Here is a 24,825-nt window from a genome sequence, read left to right as displayed (position 1 = left end):
CTTATGTTTTTATATATAAAATATTTAAATAATTAAAAGCTAAAAATAAGTCATTTTCACAAAAATAACTTTCAAAAATTGCTTTAGTTTCTTATTGCTAAACATATACAGAAAAAAATGAAATCGTCCAACACATTCAGAATTCAAAGATGAATATTTGTGTTTCACAAATAAGCACATCATTTAGAATTAATCCCAAATCATTGAATATATGCCATATATGATGTTTCAATTGTTTGCTTAAAATACATAGTAGAAAATATAATAATTCTCTGACTTTGGTTCGCCTGGCCATTATTGGGTAACAGCTCAAATTATGTATCTGTCACTTGTTTCCTTGCCTTATTTAGCCCCAATAAATTGAGCAAAATAAAAAGAATAAACTTTAAATCTTAAGTATTCCTTCTGAGAGGATTTTCATAATGTTCGCCATAACATTTTAATTTTTAGTAATAATGGATAGAAATGAAATATTTGTAAATGAATAGCGCATACAATTCAAGTCTGCCTCAATCTTTCTCTGTCGTCTTCCTCCCCACCTCTTCCCAACGCATTCATTTCCCAGGTTATCAAAAGATGGATGGTCTCCAGGGCTAGTTTGTCATAAAGGTAAGATGAAACCAATGGGGGAAAAAAAAAAAATGCAGTGTGCTTGTGCACCGAGCCAGGCAGGGCAAGAGTCAGCGGCGGTTTCTCCAATGCGATCTGACAGACTTCATTTGTCTCCTTGTTGAGTTAGCCACAGTCTCTCATGTCACGACTTCCCACCATGTTCTCACCTCTGCTCAGGCGCCCCCTGCTGGGGGCACCACTGAGGCTAGAGAACATCCAGAGGTATTTCAAAATGAACTTGACTTTCAGGAGCTCCTAAAAAAGAATGCTTCTCTGCTCATATCTCTGCCAAAGAGCTGTCACTTTCTTGGAAAGTTAAATTTGTCACAAGGAACGAAAATTTTACCATAGCCTGTTTAAATAAGTTAGGGAGTAGAATCTGCTCCCCAATGCTTTCTCCACAGCAAGCAAATGTATCAATCATTTTATTCTCTGAAATAACAATTTATTATCCATGCAGGAGGCCTCAGATTCAATCTGCACAGTGTTCTGAGTGTCGCATCAGATACGAAGACCTGTCATCAGTCTTTATCAGGGTAATCACTCTGCTCTTGTCATTAGGTTTTAATAATAAAACTATTTATTACCTCAATAATTATTTATGACAAGAAGTCTGCTATTGGCATCATGAATAAATATTGATAAATTGCTTGGTTAATAAACTGGTACTGTTTAAGTGGTTCAGAAAATATGGAAATGAGAGTGGTATTATTACAAAGAATTATTACAAAGAATTGTGAAATGTTTATCTTCTATTGAAAAGATTATATTTGCCCAACAGGAATCCCATGAAAATAAAGTGAGAAATCTAATTTGTAAAAGGACAAGGATTCAGCATGAAATATTGAAGAACCAATATTAAGCCACAAAAAAATAAATTTCAGACATTTTATCTAGATGCCAAATTACACCAAATGAGTTGGATTCAGTCTGAGGCATTGTGTGTATATGTTTGTGCTTGTGTGTGTGTGTGTGTATGTGTTTACACACATTTAATTTATTTGAAATAGAAATTACAGATTAGAAAACTACATTCAGATCAATTTTTTTAAGTTGAGATCTGCTCAAGAACCACAGATTTTTTTTTAATGCCTTTTATGACTGGAAACACAAATTTGAAATGGAAGTCTGAAATAGCATTAAATCTCATTTTCTGATGAGCTGCTGGGAGCACATGGATACAATCTTTACTTACAGAGACTATTTCCCTTGGGCCAATTTTCTAGAAATCACAAAGGACTCAAAGCATGACTAACAGTTACCTGGTCAGTGATGTTGGATAATAGGACATTGAACTTCAAAGAGAGAGTTACAACAAAGTCACTTCTCCAAGAGGGGACTGGTGCAGACCTCCCAGCTATCCTGACTGCATGGCATAGTGGGGACAAAAGAGAAGTAGATACTGGAGGAGAGGCAATTAAGAGAGGTTGAAAGTTATTCTATAAAAAAATATATAGGTAAAGCTGGAGCTCACAGTGGGAACTTCTGAACAAAATCCATACCTTCTATCCAGGTCACATCCAAATGATCAGTCCAGAGATCAGTTCTTAATAGATATGCAGTAATGTTAGTCATTATTTATTATAACTAATTCTGGAAGATCCAAACCCAGACACAGTATATCACTCCCACAGAACTCCTTACATATTAAAAATAAAGATTGAATGCCTGAAATCTACCACACACATACACATGCACAAATAGATAATGCTTTTTCCTATATGTATGTTCCTCTGACATAGTTTATAAATTAAGTATAATCAGAGATTCATAACAAAATTTAGGCAGGAAAATTGTAATGATAAAAATATATTTTGTTTTTCTTCTTTATAATTTCATGAATAGAAGACATGATTCATCTTCTCATTTCTTAGTATTTTGGCTAAGATCAAGTGCACATTTATATTATTAGACAACTTAGGAACCTCAGCTTACAGCAGTTTTTCTTTATTAAATTAAGAACTTTTGGTTGTTCACTTAAAGCAAACACTATACAACTTCTTATTGATAAAGTTGAATTGTCCTCTTTTTGCATATCAAGGCTATTTTTAAGTAAAGTAGGGGTTACATGGTCACAAGCACTTCAATATCTTGACAGTTGATATTGAGATGACAGAGATGGCTAAGTGACTAATGGGAGGGTAGCATATACAGCATACGTATGCTGAACAAAGGGATGATTCAAATCTTTGGTAGGATGGAGAGATGGCATTAGATTTCATCACACTATTCAGAACAGCACATAATTCAAAACTTATAACTTTATTCATTTCTGAAATTTTACATTTATTAATTTTGGACTGTTCAGTCATGGGTAACTGAAATTATGGAAAACAATAATGTGAATGAGGAGGGACTTTTGTAATTAAGAATTTTGTTAGAGCTCTGAAATCACATGGGCATTCACTAGCATGCTGGATGGTTTGGAGGAATACTTTGCAGGAAAATTATTACTATAGTTTATTCCATATACTTCCAATGATATGGACAGTTAGGATGAGGGTAGGGTGGGGAAATTTTTTTTAAAACCTAAATGGTTGTTGTTACAACTGGAGAAACTAGATGAATTATTTAAAGCTGAATTGATTCAAATGATTTAGATAGAGAAACTCATGTTAATTATAGACTCATATCTAGTTCCTTTAAATTCACTTTTTTTATTGTGTCATATGCACTTGACATAGTTTCTGTTTTCAGAAAACTTATCTTCTAGTGATTCAAGACAATTATCCAGTGACTGAATTATGGAAGTGGTAATCGTCTGTGTGAAGGTTGCTGGATGTGAAATTTAGAGTGAGATTTGAAAGGAGGAAAGAGAAGTTGGTAGAAAAGCAGCGGAAGCAGTCAAGGCAGCAGCATCCAGCCTAGACATGACACTGTGATCATTCTGAGAAATGCAAATACAATCCATTATTGCCAGAGAATTTAGCAACAAAGAGTATTCTAGAAGATAATGCCTCTGCCAGATTTTGGAAAGCCCAATGATAATATTTTAAGGAGGTAGACCTGTATCATACATACTTTCAAAGGTATAGGAAAGATGTTGTGGCAAAATTTGGGCAAAGGGAGAAAGATTAAAAATCACAATCAGTTAACTCAGCAGGTGATGAGACACTTGCTTTATGAAAAACTGTCTCAGTCATTTCAATTTGTCAAAAGTCCTTTAGGAAAATGCCATCAGCCAAGCAGGTAGAGGTTCTCAACAATCATCTTGAGAGTGCCTGGCACCAAGTGAGTTCAGCTGAAAGAAAAAAATGATGGGTTAAGATCGATGGATGCAGATCTGATGCCCAAGCTGACCCTGACAATTTCTATGGTATGAGTCCACCAGTGATTGAAATCCATGCCATGATGGTGTGATGGACTGCAGCCCAGGAATGTGTGAGGAAGAGGCTACAGTTTGGTTCACTTGGTGGGAGATGCCATTCTGAGGAAGGATTTCTAATTACACAGAAATAATACATTTACCTAAATATTTTTAAAATTCATGAAAATCATCTACTTGTATAGAGAACATATGTTCCACAATGTTTCTTGAATTTCTGTCACGGTTTATCTTTGAATGTTTAGTTAGTTGGTTTTTTTCTTTTTACTGAATATTCTCTTTTTCTGTGCCAATCACCCCTAGAATTCTGATGTTCAAAGCTTAGGAAAGGGTTAGAAATCTGCATCAAAATAAAACTCCATAGATAATGAGGACACACATAGGTTTGTCAACCTCACCACCTATACATTATGCATTTAATTAAATTGAAACAACACGAGGGAGAGTCACTTAGCAGTTTATTTACTCACCCAGCATGGATTAAGCATCTTGTTACCTGTAGTCATTATAGTGGGGGAGATGAAGCAGAAAAGAAATGAATATCTATAAAAATGGATAAAGTCAAATGTAGAACCTAGAGGAATACATACATACCTTCAGAGATTGGACAAGGCAGAGATGGAGGAGGGTAAGTCTGAGACATGGGAGGAGAACCAGGCAAGAGAGAAACCGTCAAATACTTCATAATAATTACAGTGCTTTAATATTTCTTCATTTCTTCTTTTATTGCTATTCAGCCAAAATGTTCATAAACATTGTGAAATGGGACCTAATTTACATATTCTGCCAATTATCTGTATTTATGGATAACCACTCAGAGGTTTTCCCCCATTACCCCGAATAATTGAGAATTGGCTAGAGAAGCAGTTTCCCTTCCCTGCTGAATAAATGTGCTGTATTTATATTATCCATTACCAGGTGGCAGACGTAATGCTCAGTGATGTATGTTACTTATCTGAAACTTGAAACTCCTTTCAAGGTTCAAGCTCACCAGTTAATAGAAGATAATCTGTATGGAGCATAAATTCCAAGGAGATGTCTAAAATAAATCTTTCGTGAGTCTCCCATTTGCCAAGATAGTTCTTGCCAGAGTTGACTTTATTAGTAGTAGTAACCATTTGCACCAGGTTGCTGTGACAATGATAAAGCTTTTACATTATATGAATTATATTGGACATATTCTATTTTCCACTTTCATTTGTTTACTAACAGAACTTAAGATAGAAAGCTTTCAAATCATTTGGCAAAATATAATTAAGAATCACTCAGACATGTAATTTAATCAGGAGAATAGGAAATACATAAAGGTTATAAATGACTTCACAAATGACTGTAGAATTCTTATTCATACTAATTCTTTTATGATGCAGATTAGAGAAGTGAGTTAGATGGATTTTAAATGTTTGGTTTTCATAGTATTTTAATTAATTAAAATAAAATCCATGTGGCTATCCTAAGCATACAAAGAAAACAATTATAATTCTAATATCTTTGATGTCCAGGCATCTAAATTGTGTTTTAGAATTTGAACACAAGGGAGTTTCACACTGAGATGATAATAATATTAGTGGATATGGGATGTCACTTATGGGACCATTTTAATATTGTCTTTACTCCTCCCAATCGCATTTTAAATGACTTCTGTTATGTAGATTTTTAGATTATAGACATTCTTGTTTATTTTTTGTCATCTTTTTAGACATAAGAAACCACAGATAATTTTCATAATTCTACTTTTCAAAGAAAAGTAAACTATACCATGTTTCCTTCTGTGATAGAAAATACTTCTGAGACCTAATTCTTTGTTAAGTCAATCAAATATAACTGTTGAAGCAATAATAAAAAAAAAAAACACACACACAGTTCAAATTTGTATTGGAAACATTATCTCTTCTAGTTTTAAATATGCAATCAGAGGAGGAACAATATCTTTAGAAACTAAACTTCAAGTGATAAGCTGTGACTCTAGCTGTGGTGATAAAACATTCAGCAAACATTTCAAAATCCATCAGCTCAGACTTAAGTCAAACATGGATGCAATTCAATATGACAAAGAGACTCTTGTAGATACCACCACACTCAAGAAAACATACCTGTTCAGTTGAAGACATTTTGCAATGTCTGTTGAAATGCACTGGGTTTTAGAGGTGATTTCAACTCATTTCATAACATGTAAACTTCTCATTCCTTGCTCTACCATTGCTACAGTAATCACTCATACCCACTAGCTACATGGTGATCTAAAGGAAACACTTTCTTTAAAGACACAAAAAAAGCTTACGTTTCAAGCTCTGTTTCCTACCAGGCATACGATTCTGATTCTGTTTTTTTAATTAACTTCACTGGACCATTGTCTCATCATTTGTTGATTTTAGAAAAAAACTGAAAGCTAGAACTTAAGAGATTAAAAGAATATAATGCATAGAAGTTAAGAGAATTCTGGATTCATAATCCAGTGCTGAAACCTTCAATTCATCATTTAAAGATGGCGCAACTTTTGATGAGTCTGGGAAACTCAACTCTTTCTTGGTTGTTTCCTTTCTGCAAATTGGGGTTATATCACTGAGTTGTAGTGAGGATTTAGCAATTAATAAATGTCACTTGCTTAAAAATGTCTGAAATACAAGAGTGTAAAAATGTCAAGAATTTAAGGAGATATAAATACCTAACTAATAGAAATTTATAAGTTATTCTCCTTTGTTGTTGTTTGGATATGAAGTGTCCCCCAAAGCTCAAGTGTGAGACAATGCAAGAAAGTATAGAGGTGAAATGATTGGGTTCTGAAAGTCTTAACCAAATCAGAGCATTCATCCACTGATGGGGATTAACTGGGTGGTAATTGTAGGGTGTATCTGGAGGAGAAGGGTCACTGTAGGCATGACTGTGGGGCATATATTTTGTCAGTGGTGAAGAGAAATTCTCTCTCTCTCTCTCTCTCTCTCTCTCTCTCTCTCTCTCTCTCTCTCTCTCTCTCTCTGCTTCCTGACTGCCATGTTCTGAGTTGCTTTCCTCCATGACACTCTTCTGCCATGATGTTCTGCCTTACCTATGATCCCAAAGAATGGCATTGACCATTTATGAACTGAGACCACTGAAAGCATAGGTACCAAACAAACTTTCCTCCTCTAAAAATGTTTTGGTCAGGTCTTTAGGTCACAGTGACAAAAATGCTGACTAAAACATCGTTCACAAGTTTATCCTTCTTAATTTTGTGGCCACAGAAGTTAGGAAAATATTTTGCAGGAAGGTGTTTATAATAAAGATATAGAAGTCCATACAGATAAATAACCCTGAAGTACCATTTCTGTAAATTTGTTTTCAGGTTAGGATATCACCTAACCTAAAGACTTACTAAGAAACTATCTAATATAAGACTATACATTATATTTAAGGCATTTTTGAAGTATTAGTCTATGTTTCTTTTTGAAGTTTCCTTTGTTGAAATTGCTTTGTTTCTGTCCACTCTACATGTGAATTCAAGGTTCATTTCTCTTTTCAAGCATCTTCAAGTACCTGCAATATATGATGGATACAAGTTAAACAGTAAACTCCATCATCTAGTTATTAGATTCTAAATAAATTCAAAGTCATCAAAACATCAAGCGAAAGACTTGGCATGAAGCTCATGTGCTTTATTCTACAGAAAACTGTTAAGACTTGCTCTCATAACTCCAGTTTAAAGCATATTGACTTAATATTAATTTAAAATAATGTAATTTTGCACAGATTATTCTTTTCTAAAGAAAACTGAGAAGTGATAGAAAAGGTTGCCAATTTAAGGTTTTTCATGATACTTGGTTATTGGGGAAATTACACTAATTCCAAATACATTTTATTTGAGGAGATAATGGGGTATACAATAAGAATCTCTTTTAGTAAATAGTATTATTAATAGTTAAGGAATAAGTTCCAGAGGTCGATAAAATTCTAATACTCATTCAACAACCCCTTTTGATAGTTCTGAAAGTGAGATATAAGAAGACAATTTTATTCTGGTAGATAGAATAAATAATGGCCTCCTAAAGATGCCCATGTCTTCATCCTTATGATCTATGAATATGTTACTTTTCGAGGCAAAACTGAACTAAGGTGGCAGATGGACTTGAGATTATCAGGTGACCTTAAAAAAGGGACATTGTCCTTGAATACCAGGGAATACCAAGTCTAATCACGAAAAGTCTTAAGAAAGGAAGAGCAGGTATAACATCAGTCAGAAAGATATGACTTGAGAAAGACTTCACCTACTAAACTTATAATTGCTAGCTTTGAAGATGAAGGAAGACAGCCAGAAGTGAAAAAAATGTAACAGACTCTAGAAACTGAAAACTGTCCTCAAATTAATATTAGGAAGAAGATGGGGGATATCTGCCCACAACCACAAAAGACTGAATTTTGCCAACAACTTGAATGATCAGGGAACAGATTCTCTCAAAGATCCTCCTGGAAAGAATATAGCCTGCATCTATTAACACTTCATAATACGGTTGTGAATATTCCACCATCTTGGGTGAGGATTCCATTATCCTTTCTTGATTTCAGTCCATTGAGATCCACACTGGGCTTCTGATCTGCAGAAATTTAAGATATTATATTTGTGTTATTTAAGTTACTAACCTTGTGGTAATTTGTTACAGCAACAATAGAACGTGAAATACAGTGTTTAAACTCTGTAAATTTGTAAAATTGTATTATTCTTAGAATAAAAATCTTTTGAAATTTCTAAAACTGAGGCAAATTAAGAGTTTTAGTCATTTTAAGCATTTTTTAAATTTTCTATTCGTACATATTAATTATGCAAAATAGTGGATTTCATTGTTGCACATTTATACATGCATTATTTTCAGTATTCTTTTGCATAGGTAGAAGGAATGCATCCTGTTTAGCAGTGTTCATTTATCTTTGGTAAACATTTGCTGAACATTTGTTAGTTTTAAAGACTTCACAGGTGTAAAAACAATGCTGTAATTAGTATACAGTTTGACAGCAGATCTGTGATCAAACACCTCTAATGCACGTAGTAGTAACAGATTCTGCCAGAGAAGTAATACTATGGAAGAGAAACGGCCATTTCCTCTTTGGATTTCAGGGGATTTCTTTATCAATTAGGTGGTTTTTAGACAAATATTCTAGTCACCAGAGTTTCACCAGATGGAGTAAGATTATTGCTGTAGAAGTAAGAATTGAGTGAACTACGCCAGCAGTGAGAAATGTGAATCTATTTCAATTTGATTTTGCTACATTTTTAACTCTGTGATTAAATTATATCTGTAATATCAGTGAAGAATTTCTCTTTAAACCCTTAGCAAGAAAGCATTCAATACCTCAAAAGATAGCCAAATCTCTTGTCCAACTGCTCAGATAGCTGTTAACTTCTTCCTTACTTTGAACTGAAGTGTGCCCTTCTTTCATTTCCAGCCACTGGGTTTTCTCCAGTGAACTAGAGCATATGAATATGCAGTTCTCTGGTTTTCTCAATTGTTCTTTAGAAGTGTTTATAGGAAATGTCATTCAGACCAAATGTCCCAGTTTATCCATCACCACTTAACCTAACATTGTTGTAGACATTCCACCTTCTTGGTAATTTTATCTCCAACTTCATCTTTGTTTTTCTAATAGTGTGATTGTTTTGGGCATCTATAATAGAAATTCTTTTAATATTTTTTAGTTGTGAATGAACACAATACCTTTATCTTATTTATTTTTACATAGTGCTGAGGATCAAACCTAGTGCCTCACATATGCTAGGCAAGTGCTCTACCACTGAGCTACAACCCTAGCCCCTACAATAGAACATTTTTACCCAATAATTGAGGTTGATTTCCCCTGAACACAATAATATTATTTTGACCACTGTAGTCTGAAACATTTCTAAAATAAATTAAAGGTGTTTATGTCTTCTTAAGAAACAACTGAGTCAATAACAAAAGCATGTGAGTACATTTTGTTTTCCTTTAATGATGTATAGCTTTAGTTAAAGATATTAATGATTCCGAGCCTAATATCTGTCATCAACATTTACATGTATAGATGTGCCTCCTAGAGTTGTGATAAATAGTACATAAAATAGGCTATTCAAATTGTGTGAGCAGGAAGGCGTGGCATGTAGTAGATTCTCACAAGTCAGTTCTTCTTATTATTACAGAGCACATTGAATATCATATCCTTTCATTTGATAAACAAAATCTGTGTGTCTCTGTGTCTATCTATACTTGTTGTTCCCTTACACAGTGATCACCAACATGGGGGTGGGTTCTTCTCACTGGAAAGTAGTTCCATGGCAGATTCTCCAGCAGACACTGTACAGATGTCCATATATTCAATTCAGTTCCAATACTACATACTTAGAGATAGTGTCAGATCAAACAGGATGAGGGCTCAGTTCCAGAAGACAGTTTCCTTCTCCCGTTTCTGATGACAATAAAAAGCACAGGTTATGACCTGTGCTTCTCACTGTCAGTTTGTAAGTTGAAGTTCCCATAATCTCTTCCTTAGATTCAGGCAACTTGTGAGATCAGCTCACAGAATGCAGTGACACGTTCTACTTACCTTTACCAGAAGCCTCCTCATGAAAAGTTATCTAGAAGGTTATTTGAGTTTCCAAGGAGGGTTCATTACATATGCATGATTGATGACATCATTGGTCATAGGTGATTAATTCAACCTTCAGTCCCTCTCCCCGCCCTAGAAGTCAGGGAGTGGGGCTTAAAGCCCAACCCTTTGATCTTTTTTTTTTTAAATTTAATTATTTATTTATTTCATAATTTTTTACAGATTGATTTTATAAATTATAATTTTGTACAGATTGATTCATTGTACAAAAACAGGGTCTTTGTCTTTCTGGTGACTAGCTCACATTCTAAAGCTTTATGAGTCCTTAGCCACCAGTTCTCCCTTTAACATAAAAAAGGCTCATCACTCAGGAGACTGAGGATCTTGAGAGCCGTGTACCAGGAAGTACAGTTGAAGACTAAACATAAATTTTACAATATCAGTATATATATGGAATCTACCCATGGCTTCATTTTCTGCAGTTTCAGTTTCCTGTAATTAACTGTAGTCTGAAAAGTGGAAAATTGCAGAAATGCACAAGGTATAGGTTTTAAATTGTGCACTGTTCTGAGTAGCCTGATCAAATCGGGTGCCATCCTGTCATCCCAATCCATCCAGCCTGGGTCATCAGTCATCTCTGGTGTATCCACACTTTTGATACTACCAACCCGTTAGGCCCTTAAGCAACCATCTTTGTTATCAGATCAGTTACTGGGCATGTGCAGGGTTTGTGTTCAAGTAATTTTAATTTGCTCTATAATGGCTACAGAGTTTAAAAATAGAAGGCTGGTAATTCAGATTGCCCAAGAAAAGCCATAAAGTGCTTTCTTTAAGTGAAAAGGTAAATATTCTCAAAAAAGTAAGAAAAAAAGATCTTATGCTAAGATATATGTTAATAACAAATCAGGAGATAAAATGGTGAAAAATAAAGAAAGTCATGCTGATTTTGCTGTCACACCTCAAACTGCAAGTTATTGCTGAACTGCATAAGTAAGCTCTTCAGCAATTAAGTGTCACTCAAATTGTGCTGCACTTACCCAGTCCTTCCTGTATCAGTGCCCATTTCTGTAAGTGGAATGAGAACCCTGGGGAGCTGGCACATTTGGCTCTTCTTTGTCCAATGTTTATGCAAATGATGCTGAATCTGAAAGTGATTGTTGCAGCTTTATTGATGAAATTAGGTCTTGGCCTCTTCTTGCTTGACAGTTCTCAAGCAGAGGGATCAAAGGTTGAAAATTAAGCAGGATAGATTAGGGACCCTTGTCCCAGGTCCCACTCCACCTCAATTAGCAGAGCTGCTGTGAGTTTAAGGACCTTTCTTTCATTCTTCCCCACTACTGTTATTGGAAGAGCTAACTTCCCCAAAGTGTAAACAAGATCTGATTTTCAAAAAGTTTGCCAATTCACCAGGAGGAGCATGTGTAGAGACCCCCAAGTATGATCTATAATAAACTCCAAGGGAGAATCCCCTACTCAAGATCTCATATATGTTACTTGCATCTCATACATTTAATGTAAAACTGGGAATGAGTATTTAGTGCATGCACAATAAGGAAAACATTAGAATCTGTCAATTACCTCTTGTTTGTATAAATCGCTACTTGCAAAAAGTCCACCAAAGGTGAACAAAGAATTCAGAAGTATATATACGCTCAGACCTGCTCTGAGTTGGCAGGCAGATATCTTTATCATACCTCTGCTGCTAGAGTTCAGTATATCTTCCTCAAATAAACTCTATGAACTACTTTCCTTTGTTTGGGTAAATTATTCTCACCTCTCACTCACAGGCCCATAACCCAGGTCCCAGGACAGAAAAATGTTAAAAATAACCTCCTCAAAAATAAATAAATAAATAAACAAATAAATAAATAAATAAATTCAGAGTTGTTCTTGTCTAGTTTAACTGAAAGAAATTTATAGTATAAAATAAATTTCCATTTTTAAGAATGCAATCTTTAAAAGGGCATAACTGCTGGAATATAGTTGTAATTTTTGTTCTATGCTCAGAAACTTACTTATTAGTCTTCACTGTATGTGTTTGTGTATGTGTGTTTTTTCCTGTGAATAGACACTTCTCATTTCTACGAGACCCTTTATCTTCCTTCAAATTAACTTGTTAGTTCTATTGTCTGGGGAAATCAAATAAATAAGCTTGGTACAAAGTATGGGTTAGATGATGTCAAAATAAGAATATTATTACCCAAAATGACCCATATAAATGTCAGTCTATTATTGGAGGAAGGATTAGGGAAATAAGAATGGAGATCTTTCCATTAGTGTTGACTGGAACCTGTCTCTCATACCACATTTTCACTTACTTTTAATATTTTTATTGTTCCTTAAATATGTTTTAGAAATCCATTTTACTTTCCATTCCTTCTTGGAAACTTTGTTTAAATAAAGTATTTTGTAGGAGAGGAGAAATAAATACAATTAAATAGATTGATCCACTTAACATGAAGATAATATAAAAGAAATAACTTTGGGCTCAGACTAATGAGTTATCATGGTGTATGTGCCCAGAACCTGGTTAGAACCTGTTCAAGCTCTCAGAACAACAGTTCCCCTGTCTGCTACATGTTAATAAGTCTTACCTACTTCAAGAAGATGTAAGAATTAAAGTAATCATTTCAAAAATGGTTTATAGGATCACTTTTGATGAATTCAATATACAGCAATCATAAGGATAATTATTAAAATATTCACTAATTTAAAAAAGCATTGTTTAAACCTAAAAGGTCACATATTGTATTAGGTTCAAGCATGTATTTGTTTTAAGAATGAGAAATGCAAAGATTTGAAACTCACATTTTCTAGATAAATAGACAAGTATGGAACCCAAGTTGAAATTTCTTCTTAGCATTTTTTTTTTTCTCCAAGTAATTTGGACTCAACTTTCTGTGCTTTAAAGTTACTATTCTTCCACCTGATCTTCATTTTCCTAAACAATGTCACTTTTTATTTGCTGTTTGTCCTTTTAACTCCTTATTTTTATGGGTTCACATTTTCTTGGTGAACAAGAATGTCAGTTTAAGGGCTAAGGATATAGCTTAGTGTTAGAGTGCTTTACCTGGAATGCACAAGGCCAACCATGTCTAAGTACAAAGCTAACAAATGCTTTTAAAGAGAACTTCAAAGTGTCATTGGAAAATAGACAAGAGTAACAGCTGCTGCTTTGTGGAATCTGGAAATGTTTTAGTAAATCAGAAACATGTGCAAGAGCAGAGTGGATGGAAATTGGGTAAGAAGCAAAGGAATTGCATAAATGGAGAATGATGCTTCAGTGAGACAAGTATTGCATGAGATATGGAGAGAATGTTCTGGAGGATTTTAAGACTTTGCACATTATTTCCTGGGTCTATGGAAAACCCAAGACCTGAGGTGATGAAATCAGATTCACATTTTAAAGTATCCATTCTCAAACCATCTTGAAAAAGAAATCAACAGGAGAACTATAGGTGTAGGGAGCAGGTAAGAGGCTGTTGAAAGAGACCAGACCAGGAATGAAGAGGGTTTGAACACAGTCTTTCTGATCATCATCACAAATTTGATATTTTGGTGAACTCATTTTTAATTTCAGTAATCTTTCAGAATAATCTGTTTCTCTGCCAGACTTAATTCATTTCTCTTTTTTTGCCATCCCTCTTCCTCCTCCTACTTCCCTCCACAAATCATCTCCTTCCTATAGCCTTGCCAGGGTTGCTCTTTCTAATTTATCATGGCCTTGTATGCACCTAAGTTATCGAAATGTTAAACAAATTTCAGTTCTCACCAACATGAAATTTGTGAATCTTAAGGATTTGCTTTTTACCTTTTCTCTCTCCGGAACACTTATCTTTGAAACTGGCACTGTTTTGCTGATGTCATTTCTGAGACCCTGTCCTTGTCCAGAATCCCAGATGGCATCAACAGCTTTTTATCTCTTATTGGAAAATGGCCTATTCAGGGCAAGTTTACGCCTACATAAAATTTTATTGGCAAATTATTTGACACTCAGATAACTGATTAAATTAATTGAGCTTTTAATTGACATTGTTTTATGCAAAACATTCTGTTTAATCTCTTTTCAAATCTCGATAGTTAAAAGTAAGGCATTTTTGCTTTCCTCATATAAACCATTAATTTCTCAAACATAACTAATTAGCCAATGAGGGATCATAAGATATGAATGACAATTTTCTGAAACTTTACACTCTTGTAAGTTGAAATTACTTTGACATGTATTATTCCCAATAGGCCCCACACTATGGATCATAGGACAAACTGTAATGGTTATACTTTGTATGTTTTTAAGATTTCATTAAATGATATGGGTTTTATTCATTATGGTTATTTATAACTCAAAATCCAATCACATCTGAGTTCATGTATACTCAAAGAGTAGAGATTTGGATCAGTTTTTTGGGATTTTTGAGGTACATCTATGTTCCCAGAACAATTATTTTAAATGCTAATCATTCACAAAGGGTGATTTAGACATCTGGTAAACCTCAGCCCAGGTTTTAAAAAAAAAAAAAAAAACCTCTGCAACATCTGTGATACTTTGCTCTAATTATGTCAAAGCAATACAGAAATAAATGAAAATGAAAGCCTCTGAGGAGTTAAGGTCATGAGGGAAAACAATTTAAGGTATTTGGGATTTTTTTTTTTTAATTAAAAGTATTTGATTACTTTCACAACATTTGCTCTCCTGGCAGGCAGCCTGTCCTAAGGAGATATCTTACCAGAAAGATGGTTTTGTAAAGTGATGCTCTGAGGAACTCTGACAGCTGTGCATGAACCTGAGATTTCCCTTATCTATCAAATGTTCTTTGTCTTTAATAGGCAGTGCAGGATAGAAGAGGGTCAAAAGCAGCAATCAGAAATAAAACATGTTGCATGTTCAAGTCTCTCATTTCACAGACAATATCTTTAAAGATAAAGTGATTTCATAAATTAAGGGATATGAATAAGTTGTGAACAGGGAAGTTGGTAGTTTCCATTGATGACTTTTTAATTTTAAATTTATTTTATTCTTTTATCTTTTTTCTTATTTTTTTCAGAATTTATGATTCTTTTTAATAATTTTTTTATTTTGATTCATTGTACACAAATGGGGTACAACTGTTGTTTCTCTGGTTGTACATGAAGTACAGTTACACCATTTGTGTAATTGTACATGTACATAGGATAATGATGCTAAAATTTGTTTTTCGTACTGGGGATTGAGACCAGGGAAGTTTTACTACTGAATCACATCCCCAGTTTATTATTATTATTATTATTACTATTTTTTAAATTTGAGACAAAGTTTCACTAAGTTGCTGAGACTTTGAACTTCTGATCCTCTTGCCTCTGTCTCTTAAATTTCTGGGATTCCAGGTGTGAGCCACCGGATACTAAGAATATTTTGATATTCAAATGGCAGGGTCACATATTAAGCATTTCAAGTATCTGATTTTTGAAAGAAAAGAAGTGAGTAATGCTAATTGGTCAATTTTTGGTTAAAGCCATTCTCAAATGGCAGTGTATTCCTTAGAATTCAACATGGTTGTACAATCATGAGTCAAAAATGCTACACCAGAAGTTCTTAGCTACAGAAGTCAGAATACATCTGAAGAATCCTGTAGCTCTCCTTAGAAAACCTGGACTGAGTATGTAACTCAATGGTAGATGCTTGCCTGGAATATGTGAGGCCATAGGTTTGATCCCTAGAACTCCAAAAAGAAAAAAGAAAAAGAAAATATGAAATTCTGGAGGAAAACTTTACAATATGTTTCTGTAGGAATAACTTCTAAATATGGGCCCCAAATAAGACTGATATCATATTCTGATATATGAAACAGGGGTCCAATTCTTGTATATTAATTAAAATAGCAAGATTCTTCCATCTTTTCTTTTTTCTTTTTTCCTTCCAAAGCCAAACACTGCTTGCACAGTGGTTTATCACATGGCATTTTTGCTTGGTGAAACAAAAGTTATTTCAAATAAAACACAAGGATGACATAACAGTGCTAAAGTTGAAATGGAGAAAGAAACTACAACAAAGAATTACAATCATTCAAACAGTTACTATCCTTTAATGTTAACTCCAGAAATTCCTAGAAAATAAGACAAACTAGACTCAATGGGTAACTGAACATATCAGTTAAAAGCAGCAGCCAGTCTCCCTTCCTATGTCTGGCCTTACCTGCCTGGAGTTCAGGAGACAGATTGCCCAACTAATAGGGGGCAGTTTTCTCATCTGTAAACTGAAGATAAAAATAATATCAACCATGGTGGGTTACTGTGTATATTGAATTAGTACTACATATATTATTTTGAAATGTCCTTAGTACATAATAAGATTTTAGTAAATGTAAATTGTTAATAAGAATCAACACCTGCCTATCATCACCTGCCTTATTTCCAGTCAGGGAAACAGTAACCTAGATTGAATAAATAACATACTCGAAATACACACACTTATTCTTTGATTAAACTGGAGTACTGGACCTAGGTAGATCCTAAGGCTGATGTGCTTTCTAAGGTCCTAAACAGGAGATAATTGAGATGTAATCCTAAATTGTATGCATTCCTTTACTCCTTCGCTCTTTGCTACAGTCAGGACATTATGTTTTTCACATATTGGCTTAGTGTACCCCCTTTTTCCCGTCTAAGAAATAAAAACTATGTTTCTGAAAGAGAAGAGGGCAGAGTAGAAGGGCCCACTCCCCAGCTGAAATTCAACATTGGAGAGCAAAATAATCATAGAGACAAAAAAGTTGGAAACTTTGAACATAATATAATAAATGATAAGTTAGACATGAGCCAGTTCGACAGGTGTCAGTGCAGTCAGCCGACTGTGAAGGGGTAGGAGAACAGAGGCAGAGAGAGAGAGAGGAAAATGCAAGGAGTAAAACTGGCCTGGGGGAACCTATAAAATAGAGAGGGAGGCTGATCTTAATTGACCAGAAATGGTGGGGGAAGTTGTTAAGTGAAAAGTTATTAAAATCACTTAATCGAGGGGTGGAGAGTAAAGTAGGAATCAAAGTTGCATTGGTGGGAAGCATTTTTAAGTGACCCCCTGGCAGCAAATGGAGGAGGGAGACTGGAAATTCATAAAGGAAAATGCTAGTCTGACCCGGCAGTTGCCTATTTGGGGATTCAGAATGTCTCTGGACCACCACCATGTTTGAAACAGGCACTGAGAGGACTGTGCCTTGGACAATACGGGGTGAGGAAACCAAGAGGATACAGCCCCTTTTTTGCTAGTTAACCCATATGAGCAACTGGGAAGCTGCCAGTAACTGGTCAGACAAGTGTGTCTGCCTTGCAAATCTGATCCTGAATAATCCATATCCATGGAGTGGAATATGTGAAGGGTGTCAAGATTTAGACTTCTCACCCCAAATGAGGAATTTTCAGGAGGACCCTGAGACCCAGACATCCAGCAGAGATTGGTATCTCCCTAGCAATAGGAGGGGTGGATCAAATCTCAATACCCACCAAAAGAACTCCAAAGATCAGCAAACACAGAACACCAGCTACTGGAACTTTTGTTTCAGAAGTCTGGGCCCCTCTAGAGTACACTGTGATGGGTTGACATATTTAACTCCATGGAAATGTTATAGGCCAGGCTATATGGGCAATGACTAAACAGACCCCATTTTACCCTGTGACTCCATATCATGTAGGAAATGCTTCTCCCATGGGAACACCCACCTCTGTACCCATCAACAGTTGCTTAGCATAGCATGTTTGACAATACAAAATGGCAATTCTTATATAATGTAAAATGGTTCTCTTTTTGATTCCCATTTTTCTTAGACAATGTACCATGTCAGCAGTGATTGTCTAGATGTTAGTAATCATTCTTTAACTTGTACCCAACTAAGGTCATTTTGATCCACTTCCCCTTCTGCTTATGATTTTAGATCTCATGATGTTAGTTTATAGTTTAAAATCATAGCAACAGACACTTATGATTGATGTACCTACTGATGGTATAAAAACCCTTGCAACCCTATGGTCGGAGCTGTTCTCCCAATAATGATTTTGGGCGTTGTGTGAGACAGTCAGCCAGTCGACTTAAAGACTCTCAGATTTGGACTTCTCAGTGGTGATGGGTCTTTTCTTTTTCTTTTTTCTTTTTTTTTTTTAATTTTTTATTATTTTTATTAAGCTTTTAATTTTTTACAGACTGCATTTCGATTCATTGTACACAAATAGGGTACATAATTTCGTTTCTATGGTTGTACACAATGCAGATTCATACCATTCGTGTGATCATACATGTACATAGGGCAATGATGTCTGACTCATTCCACCATTTTTCATACCCCCCTCCCTCTCATTTTCTTCTACATATTCTAAAGTTGCCCCATTATTCTCTGATTTCCCACCGCCATCCCCATTATATATCATCCTTCACTTATAAGGGAAAACATTCGGCCTTTGGTTTTTTGGGGCTTGGCTTATTTCACTTAGCATGATATTCTCCAATTCCATTCATTTAATTGCAAATGCCATAATATTATTCTTCTTTATGGCTGAATAGTATTCCATTGAGTATATATACCAGAGTTTCTTTATTCATTCATCTGTCAAAGGGCATCTAGGTTGGTTTCACACTCTAGCTATTGTGAACTGAGCTGCTATAAACATTGATGTGGCTATGTTACTGTAGTCTGCTGATTTTAGGTCCTTTGGGTATAAACCGAGGAGTGGGATAACTGGGTCAAAAGGTGGGTCCATTCCAAGTTTTCTTAGGATTCTCCATACTACTTTACAGAGTGGCTGTACCAATTTGCAACTCCACCAGCAATGTAAAAGTGTGCCTTTTCCCCCACATCCATGCCAACATCTATTATTGTTTGTGTTCTTGATAAAAGCCATTCTAATTGGAGTAAGATGAATCTTAGAGTTGTTTTAATTTGCATTTCTCTAATTACTAGAGATGTTGAACACTTTTTCATATATTTATTAATTGCCTGTGTGTCTTCTTCTGTAAAGTGTCTGTCCAGGTCCTTGGCCCATTTATTGATTGGGTTCTTTGTATTTTTGTTGTAAAGTTTTGTAAGTTCTTTATAAATTTTGGAGATAAGTGCTCTATCTGAAGTGCGTGTGGAAAAGATTTTCTCCCACTCTGTAGGCTCTCTCTTCACATTCTTGATTGTGTCCTTTGCTGAGAAAAAGCTTTGAGTTTGAGTCCATCCCATTTATTGATTCTTGCTTTGATTTCTTGTGCTTTGGGAGTCTTATTGAGGAAGTCTGATCCTAAGCCAACATGATGAAGATTTGGGCCTACTTTGTCTTCTATTAAGTGCAGGGTCTCTGGTCTAATTCCTATGTCTTTGATCAATTTTGAGTTGAGTTTTGTGCAGGGTGAGAGGTAGAGGTTTAATTTCATTTTACTGCATATGGGTTTCCAGTTTTGCCAGCACCATTTATTGAACAGGCTATCTTTTCTTCATTGTATGTTTTTGGCTCCTTTGTCTAGTATGAGGTAACTGTATTTATGTGGTTTTGTCTCTATTCTGTCCCATTGGTCTGCCTGTCTATTTTGGTGCCAATACCATGCTGTTTTTGTTACTATTGCTCTGTAGTATAGTTTAATGTCTGGTATTGTGGTATTGCACCTCACAACATACACCAGTTGTCAACACCCCACAGCCTACCTCATCCTTATCCTGTTCTGGGCCACAGGAAGCTGAGAGATACTACAACCAGTCTTAGCCCCTGACCCCAAAGGCTGGCAGCTTTGTGAAAAACACAAAGACATGGGACTTAACAACTCCCAGCCCTTAACCCAAAAATCACAGACCCCAAAATTAAAACAAATAAATAAAAACAAAGGTACACCAGAATAAACCTTGCCAACAGTTTTGAACACCTCAGAAGAAACAAGCCCTACATTGCTCATTAATATTTTTTCTTATCCCAGCCTTTTTCAATTTTTTTAAATTTAAATTTTATTTTCTTATTTTATATTTGTTTAATTTTATTTTTGGTGTTTTGTTGTTTTATTTTTTTCAGGACTGAAGACAGCTTTTTCTCTCTTTTTTTTTCCTATTTTTCTATTCTTCATGATTGTCTGTGTGTGTGTGTGTGTGTGTGTGTGTGTGTGTGTGTGTCTGTATTCTCACTGTACCCACTGCTTGGGGAGGGAGAACTGTGAAGTTAGTACTCAGTGGAAATATAATTTTGATTGGGGAAGATGACTAAATTCTAGGCTATTTCTGTTTCACAGAGCACCAATAATTAACAATATGTCATTATGCACTTACAAATATAAGTGAGTGAATCTCTAATGTGTTCTTACCACACACATACATGTGCACGTGCACACACACACACACACACACACACAATTCAAATAACAGAGCACACACTCATCAAATAACAGAGTGCATACATATGAAGGGACTCCAAGAAATTTTTGGAGGTGAAAGACATGCTTAGTACTTTGACTGTGGTGATGGAATCAAGGGTACCTGCATATTTCCAAACTCATAATGTTGTGCATATTAAGTATAAACAATTATTTTTGTAGATTAGTAAAACTGATAACATCAGGCTAAAACATTTAGTGGGGCATAGTGGTGCACACCTTCAACCTCAGATAGTGGTGCACACCTTCAACCTCCGTGACTGGGAGGTTGAGGAGGAGCATGACAAGTTTAAGGTCAGTATCAGCTGATTATAGAGACTCGAGTAGGAAGAACTAGATTCAAAAATTTAAAAAAGAAAAAAAAAAAGAAAGAAAGAACTGGGAATGTAGCTCAGGGGTAAAGTGCCCTTGGGTTCAATCCCCAATTCCACCACAGGAAAAGAATAAATAAATCAAAGTGCAAACGTGACAGAAGGGCCTATATGTAGAATCTAAATTCCTCCACCAAGAAATTGCTCATTCCCTCAACAAAAATTAATAAAATGTCTACTACATGGCAAGTTGTGAGCTAGGAATGTCACATTTTGACACAGTAGTCTCAGTTCACTATTGAAAAGTACTGCTCAAGGTTTAGCCTTATTAATTTAATTGTATGTCATACAAACACGTTAAAAAATAATCATGGCTTTACCATTTTCCTAGCTTATTTTCATGACAATTCTCTAAAAGAAATGTGTAGCAAAATTGATGGTATGTAAATGTAAACTTAAGTAAGTACTCTTGGCTGGCAAGTTAATGCAACATAATTGAAGCAAAATGAAAAATTGCATGGTTTATATATCAAAGATTAATGCCAGTGATGGCAATCCATATATGTCATATGAAAGATAGTAATAAAAAAATTAAGTAGCTCTTCTATTTGTTTATTTAACTCAGTGCCACCACCTTTTGCGACCTGGTGAGATTTAATTTCCCCTTGTAATTAGGATCACTGTCAACTACAACACTTTAAGTAACAAGAGTCTTTATTGGTATTTGGGCCTTATTTGAATAGCAAGATGAATGCTGAATTATATGGGTTAAATTATAAACAGAGCTCCACTAAAGGCAAGACTTTAGCCAGGGGTGGTGGTGCCTGCCTGGAACCACAACTCAGAAGGCTGATTGGAGGATCACCAAGTTCAAGCCAAGCATCAACAACTTGGTAAATGCTTAGCAGTGTAGTGAGACCCCATCTCAAAATTAAAAGGACTGGGGTGTAGCACGAGTTGTAAAGCACCCCATGCTACCAAAATGAACAAACAAATGTAAGAATGTTAGAACTTTTTCAGGATTAAAACATCCCATAAAATATATCCAGGCAGGATTATTCCTAAATTTTTGTTACAAATGCTCTCTCCTTAAACTATCAGTAAGTGCTATATACAGAAACAAAAGCAGAGTATCTGACCCAATAAGTGACATATTTGAGCAAGGTTAAGCTGATTATTGTAGAATTGTTGAGTACCTATATAATGGTCAAGGGCCCTGTGAAGAACTGAAGGAATACAGTGTTCAGTGATATGCAAATATACCTTCTTTTATCTTTTTTTTTTTTGTGTGTGTGTTCTTCCATCTATTTTTACTTTCACAAAATATTGCATAGGATTTATGTTTTCTGCAATGCATCTAGTACAGTCAGATTTTTCTCCACTTCAACCCACTTTTACAGATAGTAAAACCAATTCTCACAGCTGTGAAAGGAAGAATTTGTGAGAAAACGGAAAGCATTACATGGTGTCGAGAGAACCTGAAGGCAACTGAGCTGTGATTCCCACAAGAATGTAACACCTGAGACCCAAATGTCATGCGGTAAGTGAATCAATCAGTCTGAAGCTTTGGGAACTGAGATTAAAGGCAAACTAAGAGAATGCCATGTTGAGGCCTGATGTAAACCCCCAAATCTGGAGATTAAGAGAAGAAAGAAGGTTGACCTGGGAGAGCCCAGAGTCTGAAGCTAGAGCGGGAGAATGTAGAGAAGACACTGGACACGATCAGAGATTAAGGAGAGGGGAAATTTGATCTTTAAGTCTGCCTGCACAGCAATATTGCCAGCAATTCAAAATTTAATATAGAAATTGCCTTTTTGTACTGTTTGTTATTAAAATGAACCTTTTCTTATTGTACAATCAGGCAACTTGTTCTTGAGTTAGAGTGAGGGAAAATAAAGATTTTAGGAGAAGCACATGTTAAAGTATAACCCAGCCCATACACTTTGGAGAGAAGAGGACTCCAAATACAACTATTTACAACTACCTTCTGGTTAGCAAGAATTGCTTATCGTCTGACGGGCAAAGGCTTCTGGTCTGTTTTCTACCACTTTGATCATGATGGTCATTTTAAAATTTTCTTTCTTTTTTACTTTTCTTTTCTTTCATTTATTTATTTATTTATTTATTTATTTATTTACTTTTCTTTTCTTTCTTTTATTTATTTATTTATTTATTTATTTTTTGAAGTACTGGGGATTAAACCCAGGGGTGAGCTAACACTGAGCTACGTCTCCAGGTCTTTTCGAAATTATTATTTTTTTAAATCTGGAGACAGAATCTCACTAAGTCATCAAGGCTGACCCCAAACTTGTGATCCTCCTGCTTCAGCCTCCTGAGTCTCTGGGATTACAAGTGTGCACAACCATGTCCACTATTACCTATCCTTTTACCTCTCGCTCTTCTTTATCCTTGTGACCCACACACCCTTCCTTTCTGCTTTTCTCCTTTGCTTCCCTCCTCCCATCCTTTCTTTCTTCTTCCTTGCTCCTTCCTTCAGTCCTCTTTAATTGCCAGCTCTTTTTTTTTCATTGATCTGTATTGAAATCATGGCCATTTCCTCTCATATATGCATGCATTTTTATCTATTTGTGTTTGTTTTCTTGTTCTGTTACTTATCAACATAGAAACTAATTCTTCAGAAGTAAGTAATCCTAAATTCCCATAGAAATGTTTCCAAATGCTATAAGGCAAGTGAGAATGTCCAAATGATTGCAGATTTGGAAAGCTTCCCAAATTTTGCTTAGGAAACTTTGGATGTCAGATGGACTTTCCAGATGTAAGTGAGTTTATCACAGACTCACAGCCAAGCACACTTGTGATGTGTGCGGTTATCTATTTTGTTTTCAACACTCTGGGCAAATACAACAGTAAAACAATACAAATCAAATAAAAACATGAGAAGGCCTTCTAGGGCCTTTCTTTCATCAACTGGGGAAGTTGGAAATAATATTATTTCTTCCTTCTTCTTCTTAACCTCTTTACAAAAATCTCATTCTTTCTAATTCACAGATTGTTTTTACCGTATAATATGGAGCAGTCTGGAGGAATAAGAATACTTGAAGTCATCATTTTAAAAGGATGTGCTGTGATCTACTTTTTTCATTAGGGTGCCTGGTTCTGTATCAGCAAATCATTAAAAACTCAATGTTGATTAATCCATGTAATCCACACTAGTTTATTAAGCCCCTTTGTGTGCTAGCACTGGTGTGACTCCTGTTTTTGAGAGTGGGGGAGACCACAGGCAAAGAGAGAAATGGGCAAGATGATTTTGTATGGAATGGAGAATTGTGGGTGCAATAACGGGAGAGCAGTGCCCCAAGAGAACAGGATGGCATGGTGTGGCAGGAGTGCCTTAAACTGGGCAGCAAGTAATGTCATATTAAGAAATTTTTACCTGAAAGACAGACTAGCAATAAGCATCACAGACAGAAAATACCCAAGGGCACATGATCTAAGGAAGGAATAAAATCTTTGCTAGAGAAGGAAAGGAGCAGGAGAGGAACTTGAACAAGCATAGGTCTAACCAGGCAGGTAGGCTGTGGTGAGTAATTTTAGGGAGTAAGTTTAATTCTATGGAAATACTTTGCGGAACTTTATGAAAGTTGAGGCACATGATATTGTTTGGGTTTTAAAAAGATGCCACTCAGCTTCAGATGTCTCTTATTTCCTAGAAATGC

Source organism: Sciurus vulgaris, assembly GCF_902686455.1.
Source record: "Sciurus vulgaris genome assembly, chromosome: 17".
Lineage (NCBI taxonomy): Eukaryota > Metazoa > Chordata > Mammalia > Rodentia > Sciuridae > Sciurus > Sciurus vulgaris.
The sequence above is the reverse complement of the archived record's forward strand: the minus strand, read 5'-3'. Positions refer to the sequence as shown.